This window comes from Plecotus auritus (genome assembly GCF_963455305.1).
Source record: "Plecotus auritus genome assembly, chromosome: 2".
NCBI classification, from domain to species: Eukaryota; Metazoa; Chordata; class Mammalia; order Chiroptera; family Vespertilionidae; genus Plecotus; species Plecotus auritus.
Window position 1 is genome coordinate 122,305,659 of NC_137771.1, and position 13,629 is coordinate 122,319,287.

Here is a 13,629-nt window from a genome sequence, read left to right on the forward strand (position 1 = left end):
GCCTATTGGGAGGAGGAGATGGTGGGAGGTTGGCCAGCCAGCTTACCCCAATTGGGGCCCAATCAGGGCTGGGCTGGCTGTGGGGAGGGACTGTGGGTGATGGGCCAGCCAGCCCCACCCCCAAATGGGGTCAGGGGCCAATCAGGGGCCAGAGGCCTGGGAGAGGGGCCATGGGTGGTTGGCTGTCTGGCCCTGCCCCTCATTGGAGTGGGGGGGATTATAGGGGGTGGCGCTGGTGGTGGGGAGGGGCCATGGGCCAATTGGGGTGGGGGGCTGATCTGGGGTGGGGCTGGGCTGGGGGAGGGGCTGTAGAAGGTTGACTGGCCGGCCCCACCCCCTATTGGGATGGGGGGCAATCAGGGGTGGGGCCAGATGGGGGGAGGGGCTGCAGGCTGATTGGGATGGGGCAGCCTGATTGGGGGCAGGCCAGGACTAGGGAAGGGCCATGGGGGTGTTGGCTGGCCACCCCTACCCCCCTATCCTGCCGATTCACTGGCCGCAGTGGGCATCATAGTGACTGGTCGTTCCGGTCGTTACAGCATTCCGATCATTGGCTTTTTATATATATAGATACATTGTCTATCGTTGATCTGTCAATAGGAACTTGGTTACTTTCACCTTTTGGCTGTTGTGAATAATGTTGGTATAAATATGAGTGTACAGATATCTACTCAAGTCCCTGCTTTCATGCGTTTTGGGTATATACCAAAAAATAAAATTCTGAATCAATGGTAATTCTGTTTAACGTTTTTAGGAACCACTGTACTATTTCCCACAGCAGTTGCATTATTTTATATTCTCACCAGCAATGCACAAGGGTTCCAATTTCCCCACATCTTTGCAAACACTTATCTTCTGTTTTGTTTTGTTTTGTTTGTTTTGTTTTATAATAACTACCTAATCAGTGTGAAGTGATATCTCATTGTGGTTTTGATTTGAATTTCCTTAATAATTAGTGATGTTGAGCATCTTTTCATACTTATTGGCAATTTATCTTCTTTTGAGAAATATAGATTCAAGTTCTTTGCCCATTATAAAATCAGATTGTTTCTGGGTTGTTGTTGCTGAGTTTTCTTTACTTACTATGGATGTTAACCTCTTATCAAACATATGATTTTTCCCATTCAGTGGTTGCTACTTCACTCTCATTAATAGTGTTCTTTAGTGCACAAAAGTTTTTAATTTTGATGCCATCCAATTGATCTACTTTTCTCTTGTTGCTCTAATTTTTATTTTAATAAAATGGCATTTAGTTGAATTGGTTATGTATATAGGCATAGACAGGAATGCTTGGTATTTTCCATGTAAACTAGATAGAATTAAGTACATTTTGATTGCAAACTCAGTCTCCCATATATTCTGTAGAACTGGTATGCAGTTTCAATTGAGTATAGGCAGTTTTTTTTATTTTTGTAATTTTAAAAATTTGATTTCTACTTGCATTTCAAGTAAAAAGACTATTTTATCTGAAATCTTAATCTAGGTCAAGGAACACAGATTCTAAAAAAGATTTTTTAGTTTCCATTAGTTCTACTTCTTAGACTTACTACACATGAGGTAAATCAGAAATTTACCTCTGAGGCTGGCCACCATTCAGATCCATTTATTCTGTTGTCACCTCGGTTCCTAGTCATGCATTATTTAGAGAAGAGGTGCTGAAATATTCTGGAACTCTACCCAGCATTTTGGGATTCTAGAGTTTTAGAAAAAATCTATTTCAAATATCTCATTATAGTTTGAGTACATTGCTTTAATTAAATATAGGTAAACTAGAGGCCCAGTGCACGAGTTTGTGCATGGGTCTGGTCTGGCCAGCCCACCCTGATCGGAGCTGATGAGGCCGGGCCAGCCAGGGGGAGGGGCTGCTGCTGATTGACTGGCCAGTCCTGCCCCTGATAGGGGTGGGATATGCCAATCAGGGCCGCAAACAGCTGGGGGGAGGGGCTGCAGGTGTTTGGCTGGGCAGCCCTGCCCCCTGATTGAACTTCCTGTTAAGGAGACAATTTGCATATTAGCCTTTTATTATATAGGATGGGCTTCCAGATTCAACCAAATATCAATGGATAAAGTTGGACAGCTTCCTCAGTGGGTGTGCTCACACAACACACACACACACACACACACACACACACTAAGGAAAGTAGAAGTAATCTATGGTAGTAGTTTTAACTAAAAGACTACCTGCAGATATTTACCAAAGTGGTGAATTTCAAGAATGCATCGAAACAAAGAAAATATCCATTTTCTACTTGGATGGGTCATTTTTAAAGCTTTTAACATTTATAATGTCTTATGATTGAAATTGTCTAAATTAGACTTAAGGTTTTGAGTAGTTTCTGAATGCTAACATATTACACATAGGAGTTTTATAAACGCATATTTTCAGAAAGAGTCCAAGTAAGTAAAAAATAACTTATTTATAAGTTGGCTGAGGACTAGTTGGTAGAATTAGGATTTGGAGGTAGGAGCTCTAGTTCAAGTATATGGAAATATTTACTTATCCTTTGCAATTGAAATAATTTTTTAAATTATATACCCAGTCCTTTGGGTCTGAACTGATTGTTTTCCCAGCACCCCTTGCTGAAAACTAAAGCTGAAAGAATTGATATCCTTATCAGCTGAAATAAGCTAGAAGCCTGCTGAGATCTTGTGGAAAAATAGAGAACTGAGTGGTCAAAAGTTCCAAGATGGAAGGAGAGGTGAAAAACAGGATGTGAACCTATATCACACACAACTGAAAATTCAGATGAATTGAAGAGTTAAAGAAACTTTAGAATAAGAATGGTCCAATAATTATTTTTCATATATAAAGGAAAAGGGTATTACTACTGAAAATCATTATCCAAAAAACTACAACTAATATTAAAAAAACATAGTAAGAATACATCATCTCTGACATGAGAACTCATGCTCTTCACATTGATTTTTTTAAAAACCATACTCAAGAACTGAGATCTTTAAAATAGCAAATTCATGGAAGAATAAATATCATATACCTCAGTTTTTGACCAACTGATTTGATCACTGGGAAAAAGGTACAACAAAATAATAATCTTTTATTGAAAATAGTGATTTAAAAAGAAAATGTGATAGAATGTAAGGGCCCTAGCTCATTCCTTGGGTCCTCCTATTTTCTCAGTCAATATAATCACTTGGATCTGAGTTGGTTCTAAAAGCTGCCTGCTCATTACTGAGCTATTTCTAAAAGACCATTCAGACTGAGATGGTAAATAAAGGTGATTAGCGGTACCGTGGCAGCTGTCACTCTTGTGACAGTATAAACACATAGGTTTCCCCAAGACTTCACACATTAAATCTTATTTGGGATATATTTTAAAAGAAAAATGCCTCTATATGCCTGCATTATTCTGTATAACTTGTGAGATGATTTTCAGGGGCTGACTGATTTTCTAGTGAAGGAAAGCACTTTGTTTTCTGTTTGTTTGTTTTTTTTCTGTAGTTTTTCCTAATAACCTGTTAAAACAAATGAGGAGAGTTAAAATATATGTGTATACTTTCAAAAATCTCTCCCTTAACCTCATTACAGCATTTTTTTTTTGCCTCAACTCCTCAAAGGTTGTTGTTCTAGCAACAGACCAATGGCTGTCAGTTTTCTCTACTTTATTTAAATTGTATGTTATCTTCTCACCAGCTATTATCTCTTACTCTAGTTATGTCTAAGTTAATTAATTGTGTTCTCTTTTTCTAAGATAATATATCTCAATCACTCTGTTCTTCTGTTGTCTTAGCCATATTTTAATCTCATAGTGAAAGAAAACTATACTATGAAACTATATATATATATATATATATATATATATATATATATATATATATTTGCCTTAGAAATAAGCACAAATTAGAATGTACTTTAGACCACGGTATTTCAGATTGAGGTCATTAAATCCCACTTAAAGGTCTCAAACTGCTTTCAACAAGTTCTGCATCATCTAGATGCCCACATTATAATGGACTACCCAGTCACATCAGTGCCCTTTGTTGGGATATGATTGTATGTTTTTGTTTAGGTATGATTGTATGTTTGTGCAAAGTAGAAGCTAAATCACCACACAAGGACAGTTTCACAGCACTTAAAATAGACAATAATTGAATCAATGGGTAAAACCACACCGCATTCACTGGCAAATGACTGTTTTATGCAAATGTTTCTAAAACCAATGTGCAATAATTTAGCAACAGTAAATGAGCACTAAATACGAAAAAAAACTTGCTTCTTAAATTGGTAGCAATAAATAAAATGCAAAAATATTTAATGTTTAGGAAGTAAAAGACTTATACTTGGAAAATTACAGGTTGAAAAAAGATAAAATAAGATATAAATAATTGGAAGAATATGAAGATTGGTAGAAATAACATCATTAAAATGCCATACTATCCAAGGCAATTTACAGATTCAATGCAATCCCTATTAAAATACCAACACCATATTTCACAAATCTAGAACAAATACTCCAAAAATTTATATGTAATCAAAGAAGACACCGAATAGCTGCAGCAATCTCAAGAAAGAACAAAGTTGGAGAAATCACAATACCAGATATCAAGTTATACTACAAAGCCACTATACTCAAAACAGCCTGGTACTGGCATAAGAACAGACATATAGACCAATGGAACAGTACAGAGACCCCAGAAACTGACCCAAGCCATTATGCTCAATTAATATTTGACAAGAGCATACAATGGAGTCAAGATAGTCTCTTCAATAAGCGGTGTTTGGAAAATTGGACAGATACATGCAAAAAAATGAAACTAGACCACCAACTTACACCATATACAAGAATAAATTCAAAACAGATAAAAGACTTAAATGAAACCATAAAAGTCTAAGAAGAAACCATAGGCAGCAACATCTCAGACATTTTCTGTAGCGATATGTATACAGATACATCTCCTAGGGCAAAGGAAACCAAGGCGAAAATGAAAAATGAGACTACATCAAAATAAAAAGCTTCTGCACAGCAAAATAAACCATCAACAAAATGAAAAGGGAGCCCACTGTATGGGAGAACATACATCTGATAAAGGTTTAATATAAAAAATATATAAGGAACTCATAACTTAACAAAAGGAAGACAAACAATATAATTAAAAAATGGGCAAAGGGCCTAAATAGACACTTCTCCAAAGGGGACATACAGAAGGCTAAGAGACATGTGAAAAAATGCTCAAAGTCACTAATCATCAGAGAGATGCAAATTAAAATGACAATGAGTTATCACCTCATACCTGTCAGAATGGCTACCATCAACAAATCAACAAAAGACAAGTGCTGGCAAGGATGTAGAGGAAGGGAACAATATGGAGTTTCCTCCAAAAATTAAATTTGGAACTGCCATTTGACCCAGTGATCCCACTTGTAGGAACATGTCCTAAGACACCAGAAACACCAATTAGAAAGAATATATTCATCCCTATGTTCATAGCAGCACAATTTACAGTAGCTATGATCTGGAAACAGCCCAAGTGCTCATCAGTGGATGAGTGGATAAAAAAGTTGTGGTACATTTATCCATGGAATACTATGCAGCAGTAAAAACAAAGGATCTCTTACACTTTGAGACAGCATGGAGGGACCTGGAGAGTATCATGCTAAGTGAAATAAGCCAGTCAGAGAAAGACAAGTATCACATGATCTCACTCATATGTAGAATCTAATCAACAAAATAAACAGATGAACAAAATAGATCCAGAGACATAGAAGCATAGAACAGATAGCAGGATCTCAGAGGGAAGGTAGGGGAGGGTGAGTGGGTGAAAAGAGATCAACCAAAGAACTTGTATGCATATATGCATAACCCATGGACACAGACAATAGGTTGGTGAAGGCCTGTTGTGGGGGATGGGGACAGGCTAGAAGGATTCAATGGGAGGCGGTTGGGGACATATGTAATACTTTCAAAAATAAAAAATTGATTTTAGAAATATTTAATGTTAATTTTGACAAAACATCAATATGTTAAGTAAACACAACAGCTTTGCTCATTTTTCATGTGTTAGATTGGTACTTGAAGATTTTTTTTATTTTTATTTTTTTTACTAAATTGTCATTACCCTTTTTTTTTTTGTTTAAGAAATCTTTCTTGTTGAAAGGATTACATATGTCTCTCTTTTTCTCCCATTGATCACCTCCAGCCATCCCTGCCCTCACCCCAGGCCTTTACCACGCTATTATCTATGTCCATGTGTTATGTATATATGCATACAAGGTCTTTGGATGATTACCTCCCATCCACCAACCCTCCCCCGCCTTTCCTCTGAGGTTCCGCACTCTATTCCTTGCTTCCATGTCTCTGGATCCACTCTGTTCATCAGTTTATTTTGTTAATTAGATACCACATGTGAGTCAGAGCATGTGATACTAAGTTAATAATGGTGGACTTTGTAATCAAAGAAAACATGATAATTTCAAGAGAAACATCAAAAGTGCTTTATTCAAAGTAATGTCAAATCGCTAGCTACACATTTCCCCCATCTTTCAGGTAATTTGTGGATACCGTCCCAATAGAACTTTTCTTGTTTTGAGGCAAACCATTCAGAGACCCAATTTTCCACTTCTTCGTACGTTTTGAAGTGTTGCTCAGAAAGTGCATGTGCTATCGATCAGAACAAGTGCTAATCTGAAGGAGCAAGGTCTGATGAATACAGTGGGTGGGTTAATACTTCCCAAGCAAGATCTTTTAACGTGTCTTTAACTGGTTTTGAAGTGTGTGATGGTGCGTCATCATGAAGCAAAATTACTTTGCTGTGTCTTATGGAACATTCTGGTGGTTTCACGATCAAAGCGTGGATAAAATTGATTATTTGTTGTAGGGAGCAATCAGTATTAATGGTTTCACCTAGTTTTAGAAGTTCATAATATGTACACCACACCTTCCTGATCCCACCAAACGCAGAGCATTGTCTTCTTTCCTAAGCGATTTGGCCTTGCAATAGATGTTGATAGTTAACCTGGATCAACCCCTGATTTTGTGCGTTTGGGATTCTCAAAATAAATCCACTTTTCATTGCCAGTCACAATTCAATGCAAAAAAGACTTTCGTGCCATTGAAGCAACATTTTACTGATGACTTTTTGGTTTCCCATTTAGTTGATGTGGCACCCATTTTCCTTCCTTTAAAATCTTTCCCATTTCTTGTACATGATCGGAAATTGCTGAGCAACATTTAATCTTTCTGCAAGTTGTTTTTGAGTATGACATGCATCTTCATCCAATAATGCTTGTAATTGTTGGTCTTCAAACTTTTTCGGTTGACTTGGATGTCTTTGTCTTTCACATTGAAATCATCACTTTTAAAGTGTTTAAACCAGTGTTCACAGGTATCTTGAGATGGAGCATGTTCACCATAAGCTTCCCGAAGTATACAATAACTTTTTCTTCAAAATAAAGCAATGAATTAAAACCTCCCGCAAATGCTCGTTTTTTTGGCATATGAAGTTTTGAAGTTTGCTGTCAATACAACAAAATAGCATACATATCAAATTGCATATATATCAACATATGTGTAACTCTATCTATTGAAAAAACATCCGTATTATTTACTGGTACAACTAGTGTCTTTCTCTAACTGACTTATTTCACTTAGCATGATTCTCTCCAGATCCCTCCCTGCTGTCTCAAAGGGTAAGAAACTCTTTTTTTTTTTTTATTGCAGCATCATATTCCATGGTATAAATGTACCACAGCTTTTTTATCCATTCATCCTCTGATGGACACGTGGGCTACTTTAAGATCTGAGCTATTGTAAATTGAGCAGTTATGGACATAGGGGTGCATATATTCTTTCTGATTGGTATTCTGGGTCTCTTAGGATATATTCTTAGAAGTGGGATCACTGGGTCAAATGGGAGTTCCATATTTAATTTTTTGAGGAAACTTCGTACTGTTTTCCATAATGGCTACACCAGTCTGCATTCCCACCAACAGTGTACTAAGGTTCACTTTTCTCCACATCCTCATAAGCACTTACCATTTGTTGATTTGTTGATGGTAGCCATTCTGACAAGTGTGAGGTGATACCTCATTGTCATTTTAATTTGCATCTTTCTGATATCAGTGACTTTGAGCATTTTTTCACCTGTCTCTTGGCCTTCTGTATGCCCCCTTTGGAGAAGTGTCTATTTAGGTCCTTTACCCATTTTTTAATTATATTGTTTGTCTTCCTTTTCTTAAGTTGTATGAGTTCCTTATATATTTTTTGATATTAATCCTTTATCAGATGTATCATTGCCAAATATGTTCTCTCATACAGTGGGCTCCCTTTTCATTTTGTTGACGGTTTCTTTTGCTGTGCAGAACCTATTTATATTTATGTAGTCCCATTTTTTTTTCTCCTTAGTTTCCTTTGTCCTAGGAGATGTATCCATAAACATATTGCTATGACATATGTCTTAGATGTTGCTGCCTATGGTTTCTTCTAAGATTTTTATGGTTTCATGACTTACATTTAAGTCTTTTATACATTTTGAATTTATTCCTGTGTATTATGTTAGTTGGTGGTCTAGTTTCTTTTTTTTTTTTTTTTTGCATGTATCTGTCCAATTTTCCAAACACCATTTATTGAAGAGATTCTCTTGATTCTGTTGTATGGTCTTGCCTTTTTGGTCAAATATTAATTGAGTATAATGGCTTGGGTTGATTTCTGGGGCCTCTGTTCTATTTCATTGATCTATATGGCTGTTTTGAGCTCAGTGGCTTTGTAGCATAACTTGAAATCTGGTATTGTGATTTCTCCAACTTTGTTCTTCTTTCTCAAGATTCCTGCAGCAATTGGGGTCTTTTTTGGTTCCATATGAATTTTTGGAGTATTTGTTCTAGATCTGTGAAATATGCTATTGGTATTTTAATAGGGATTGTACTGAATCTGTAGATTGCCTAGGGTAGTATGAACATTTTAATGATGATTCTTGTTTATATCTTCTATCTGTTTATTCAATGTCCTGTACATTTCTGAGTACAGGTCTTTTGCCTCCTTGGTTAAGTTTATTCCTAAGTATTTTAATTTTTGTTGTTGTTGTTGAAATAGTAAATGGGATTGTTTGTTTAGTTTCTCTTTTTGAGAATTCATTACTGGTGTATAAAAAGCCATTGATTTTGGGATGTTGATTTTGTGTCCAATGTTGTATGTTGTCCCTTTAAGAGGGTGCCTGCATTTCCAGACTTCTCCCCCTGGCAGACAGCAACCCTGCTGCTTTTCACAGCCAGATGTTATGTACCCTTCTCAGTTCTGGTGCTCTCTGCTGGGCTGCCCAGCTTGGAGATTAGACCCAAGAGTTCACAGTGGCAAACCCCCACAGCTGAGATATTTCCCCAGAACTTCAGTTGCTGTCTGTAGGAACCTGGCAAGCCCTTTTGTGCCTCCACCCTTTCTACCAGTTTCTATGCAGTCTGTACTTCCTGTCCTTGGTTATCAGGTTCTCTACAGCGAGTCTTCATTTGATTATTCAGGAAGTTTTTTCTGTATTTTACTTGTAATTCTAGATTGGTTCTGGGAGTGTGTCCATACAGCATCCACTTACTCCACTGCCATTTTTAATCCTCCATCTAAATAGTCATTATTCTGAGCTAGTAATGTATTAAAATTATTTTGCTTTCTATATATAATACATATATGTGAATAGACAATTATTACATATTTAGTATTTATGTAAAAATTTAGAAATAGATCACATCTAGAACTAGATCTAAGGCAGCATTTTTTCTATTAAACTTACTAACATCTGTCATTGCAAATTTAATTATTAAAAAAATTTTGGGGGGTTGTACTTAACTTGAAAACTTGTTTGGTTTTGTGATTGTGCATATGCTATAACTATAGAATATTTATTCTTAGTGTTATTTGTATTCAACTTTATAGCTAAAATATTTTAATCTAAACATTTTTTACCTTTAAATTGTATCCAAAATATAATTCATGAAAAAAAGCTTTTGTGAAAAAAATTATATTTCCTCTCTTTCATTCTAAGGATTATTAAGAAAATCCATAAAAATAAGTTGCCTTGGAAAAAATAAAAACATCTCACACATTCAAGCTGTATTATCACTATATATAGCCAGATAAAATATACATTTTTAAAAATAAACATTTTATTTGGTAATTTTCAATATCATGAGAGTAAATGATAGAAGCCAGTGATTTTTTTTTTTTTAATATTGATTTTCTTTTCTTTTTTAAAAATCCTCAGCCAAGGATATTTTTCCATTTATTTTTAGAGAGAGGGAAAGAGAGAAACCTCCATGTGAAAGAAACACATCTATTGGTTGTCTCCTGCAGATGCCCTGACCAAAGGCCTGGATGGGGAGGAGCCTACAACTGAGGTATGTGCCCTTGACTGGAATTGAATCCAGGACCCTGGGTCCACAGGCCAATGCTTTATCCACTGATCCAAACCAGTTAGGGCACTGCTGATTTTCAAATGAAAGACTAATCTTTATATCTGATGTTAGACAAATACTAAAATCTTGCATTATGAAATGCACCCTTATGACTGCTACACCATATTTGTGTTCTTTTTTAGAAACTTTATTATTATAAGTAGAAATTCTCACCTGATTTCCTTGTCTGCCTTTGGCAAGTGTTTTCAAAATATATGCCTTGATAGCATGGTGCAATACAATGATAATAATATTTCTACTGCTAATGACAATAATATAGCACAACTACTAAAACCCTGTAGTTTTTAGGGTTTAACACCTTATGAAATACTTTTTATATATTAATGTTCACAATGGTAGTTTGATGAAGGCCCATCAATCTCAAATTACAGGTAAAGAAATGGAGATAACGAGGTTTATCCCAGATCACAGAGTTAGTGAGTATTTTTAACTGGACATCTGTACCTAGTTTATCCCATATTGTTTTAGATCCATGAGCCTTTCTATTTGTTCATATAGGGCCCTTAAATGTCATCTGGAAACTTCCAATACCCAAGTCCTATCAATCAACCTTGGGTTTCTGGTACATAAATAATAGGAATTTCTAACATGATACTACCATTTGCATAACATTTGGGGGGAATATATGCTATGAGCAGTCCATACTTGACTTATTCTACCTGAAGGCTTTAATCTGAGTCCAGTAAAGCCCTCTTGTAAATGAGGTCTTGCAATCAAGGACAATAACTGTGCTTAGATATTCCTTTATGCTTAGAATATGTTTCTTCCCAAATATGTCATTAGAAAGAGCTTTGATTATTCCAAAAAGACCATCAAGTTGGTAAAATAAAGCCTCTTCCCCATTCTTTGTTCTTTCATCTGAACAAAATGCAAATGAACATTAGGGAATGCCAGACCTTTTGGAAGCAGGCAAATAATATTAGTGATGTAAAAATGGAAATGAAAAGTTTGGGAAAGAAGAGAGCAGATGTGAATTAGGTAATTCTTTAATTAAAATATACCAACAGACTAAATTTGAGGTAGTATTAGAAATTAACTTTCTTCTCAACATGGTTACAGGAAGTACAATCAAGATAATTTGTCAGAGATTTATTTAGTACTATGTGAACAAGTGTGACAGATTCAGAAAAATTATTCATTGATCTCTGTCAAAGTAAATGCAATAACTGTTTACAAATGATCATTTTGAGTTCTTTTAACAATTACCTTTCCTGATACATTTATACCAGGATGGGAGCTTGCTAGCTGTGTACCAAGAATTTCTGTTTCATCTGAGAAGATAACAACTCCCTTTTCCTGAAAAATACTTTCTCTCAAACATAGTGAATATTGGGATCATCCCATCCTGACCTTAACTCTTCTCCAAAGTAAATAGGAAGAGTATTGTTTCCACTGTTATTCACAGAATCTTAGAGTTCTGCTGTTGTCTTAAATCAAAACTTCATATCTGTGAGCAGATAAATCCTTTCTCACTTGACTCTCCTAACCTTGTAGAATAGTGTTTATTTTTCCTATTCCATGACTGATTTAAGTAAGGCAAAGAATGTTTAAGTAACCTGTACAGTAGCACACTGTTATTGAGCAAACAATGTAAAAAGTGAAGACCTCATAAATCCTAGTCCCTAGTCTCATAGACTTATTGAATCAATCTATTGCCATCTTGATGGACCACAGTGGCAAGGATGAAATACAGGCAGGTAGATGTTCATGTTGGAAAACTGGGAGATACAGTGCACAAAAATAAAACAAACAACAAAAACCACAGCAGCAACAAACACTTTTGGCCTAAATTGATAGATAGATAAAATAAAGATAGCAAGTTTAAGAACATTGGATCAAATTTATAGAACCAAGGTAGTTGTGCTAATTGTATTAGACAAAGGTGAGGGAGACGTAGGATACCAATCACACAGAAGACACTCTGGCATGCTTCATAGTGATCTCAGACAAGCGTGTAAGGAAGCAAAAGTATCTTATCTATTGTCCAGCATGGATGACTATCAAGTAGAGTCTCAGCAGTTAAGATAATTTTGACCATTCTACACATAATCATATGGAGTCATCTTTAATTTGTTGAGGTGTGAATTTGATCACATAATGTAAATTGAGACAGTCCCTTACTTGGTGAGTGATCGTAGGTTACCATTCAGGACTTCCATCTCTACTTTTTGTCTTTTTCTCTTATTTTTTATGTTTTGTGATGACTTTTAAGAAGTGCTAAATACTGTTGATGATTTGAAATATTACCCTCAAAGGAGAGCTAAATCTTGTATACAAAATAGATATCTTAATAACCAAAAATGTCATGAGGAAAATTAGATTTTTAAGAAAACTAAAAGACTGTATAAAAAAGCTGTTAGGGGATTTTTTAAGAGCTAGTTCATGCCCTTGTTAAAGTCACATATACTATATTACTATAAAAAATACAAACCAAACTTATTTGAATTTGATTAATTTATATAAAGTTCACTCTCTTGCCTGGCAAGTGTGGCTCAGTGGTTGAGTGTTGACTCATGAACCAGGAAATCAGGGTTTGATTCCTGATCAGAGCACATACCCTGGCTATGGGATCAATCCCCAGTAGGGAGTGTGTAAGAGGCAGCCAATAGATGATTCTATTTCATCATTGATGTTTCTATCTCTCTCTCCCTCTCCGTCTCCCTTCTTGTCTCCAAAATCAATTTAAAAAATGAAGCAAAGCCAAAAGAAACATATAAAGTTCACTCTCTCATACAAAGTGGAGAGTCTCTAGTCTAGGACCTGTATCAAAAGCACATAAATAGATTTCAAGACTCTAAGACAAAGTCAAACAAATACATGATTTAATGGTAATCATCGTGTAGAGTCTGTAATAAGCACCACACTTTCTATTAAAATTGCCCTCCTTCAGATGACCTATTTTACATTAATAAGAAAAAGACTTCAGGTGTCCAACATAAAGTACTTTGGTTCGCCCTAACCAGTTTGGCTCAGTGGATAGAGCATTGGCCTGCGTACTCAGGGGTCCCAGGTTCGATTCCGGTCAAGGGCATGTACCTTGGTTGCAGACATAACCCCGGTAGGGGGTGTGCACTAGGCAGCTGATTGATGTTTCTCTCTCATTGATGTTTCTAACTCTCTATCCCTCTCCCTTCCTCTCTGTAAAAAATCAATAAAATATATTTTAAAAAAATAAAGTACTTTGGTTCAATAAATGACCCAGTTTCTGCCTC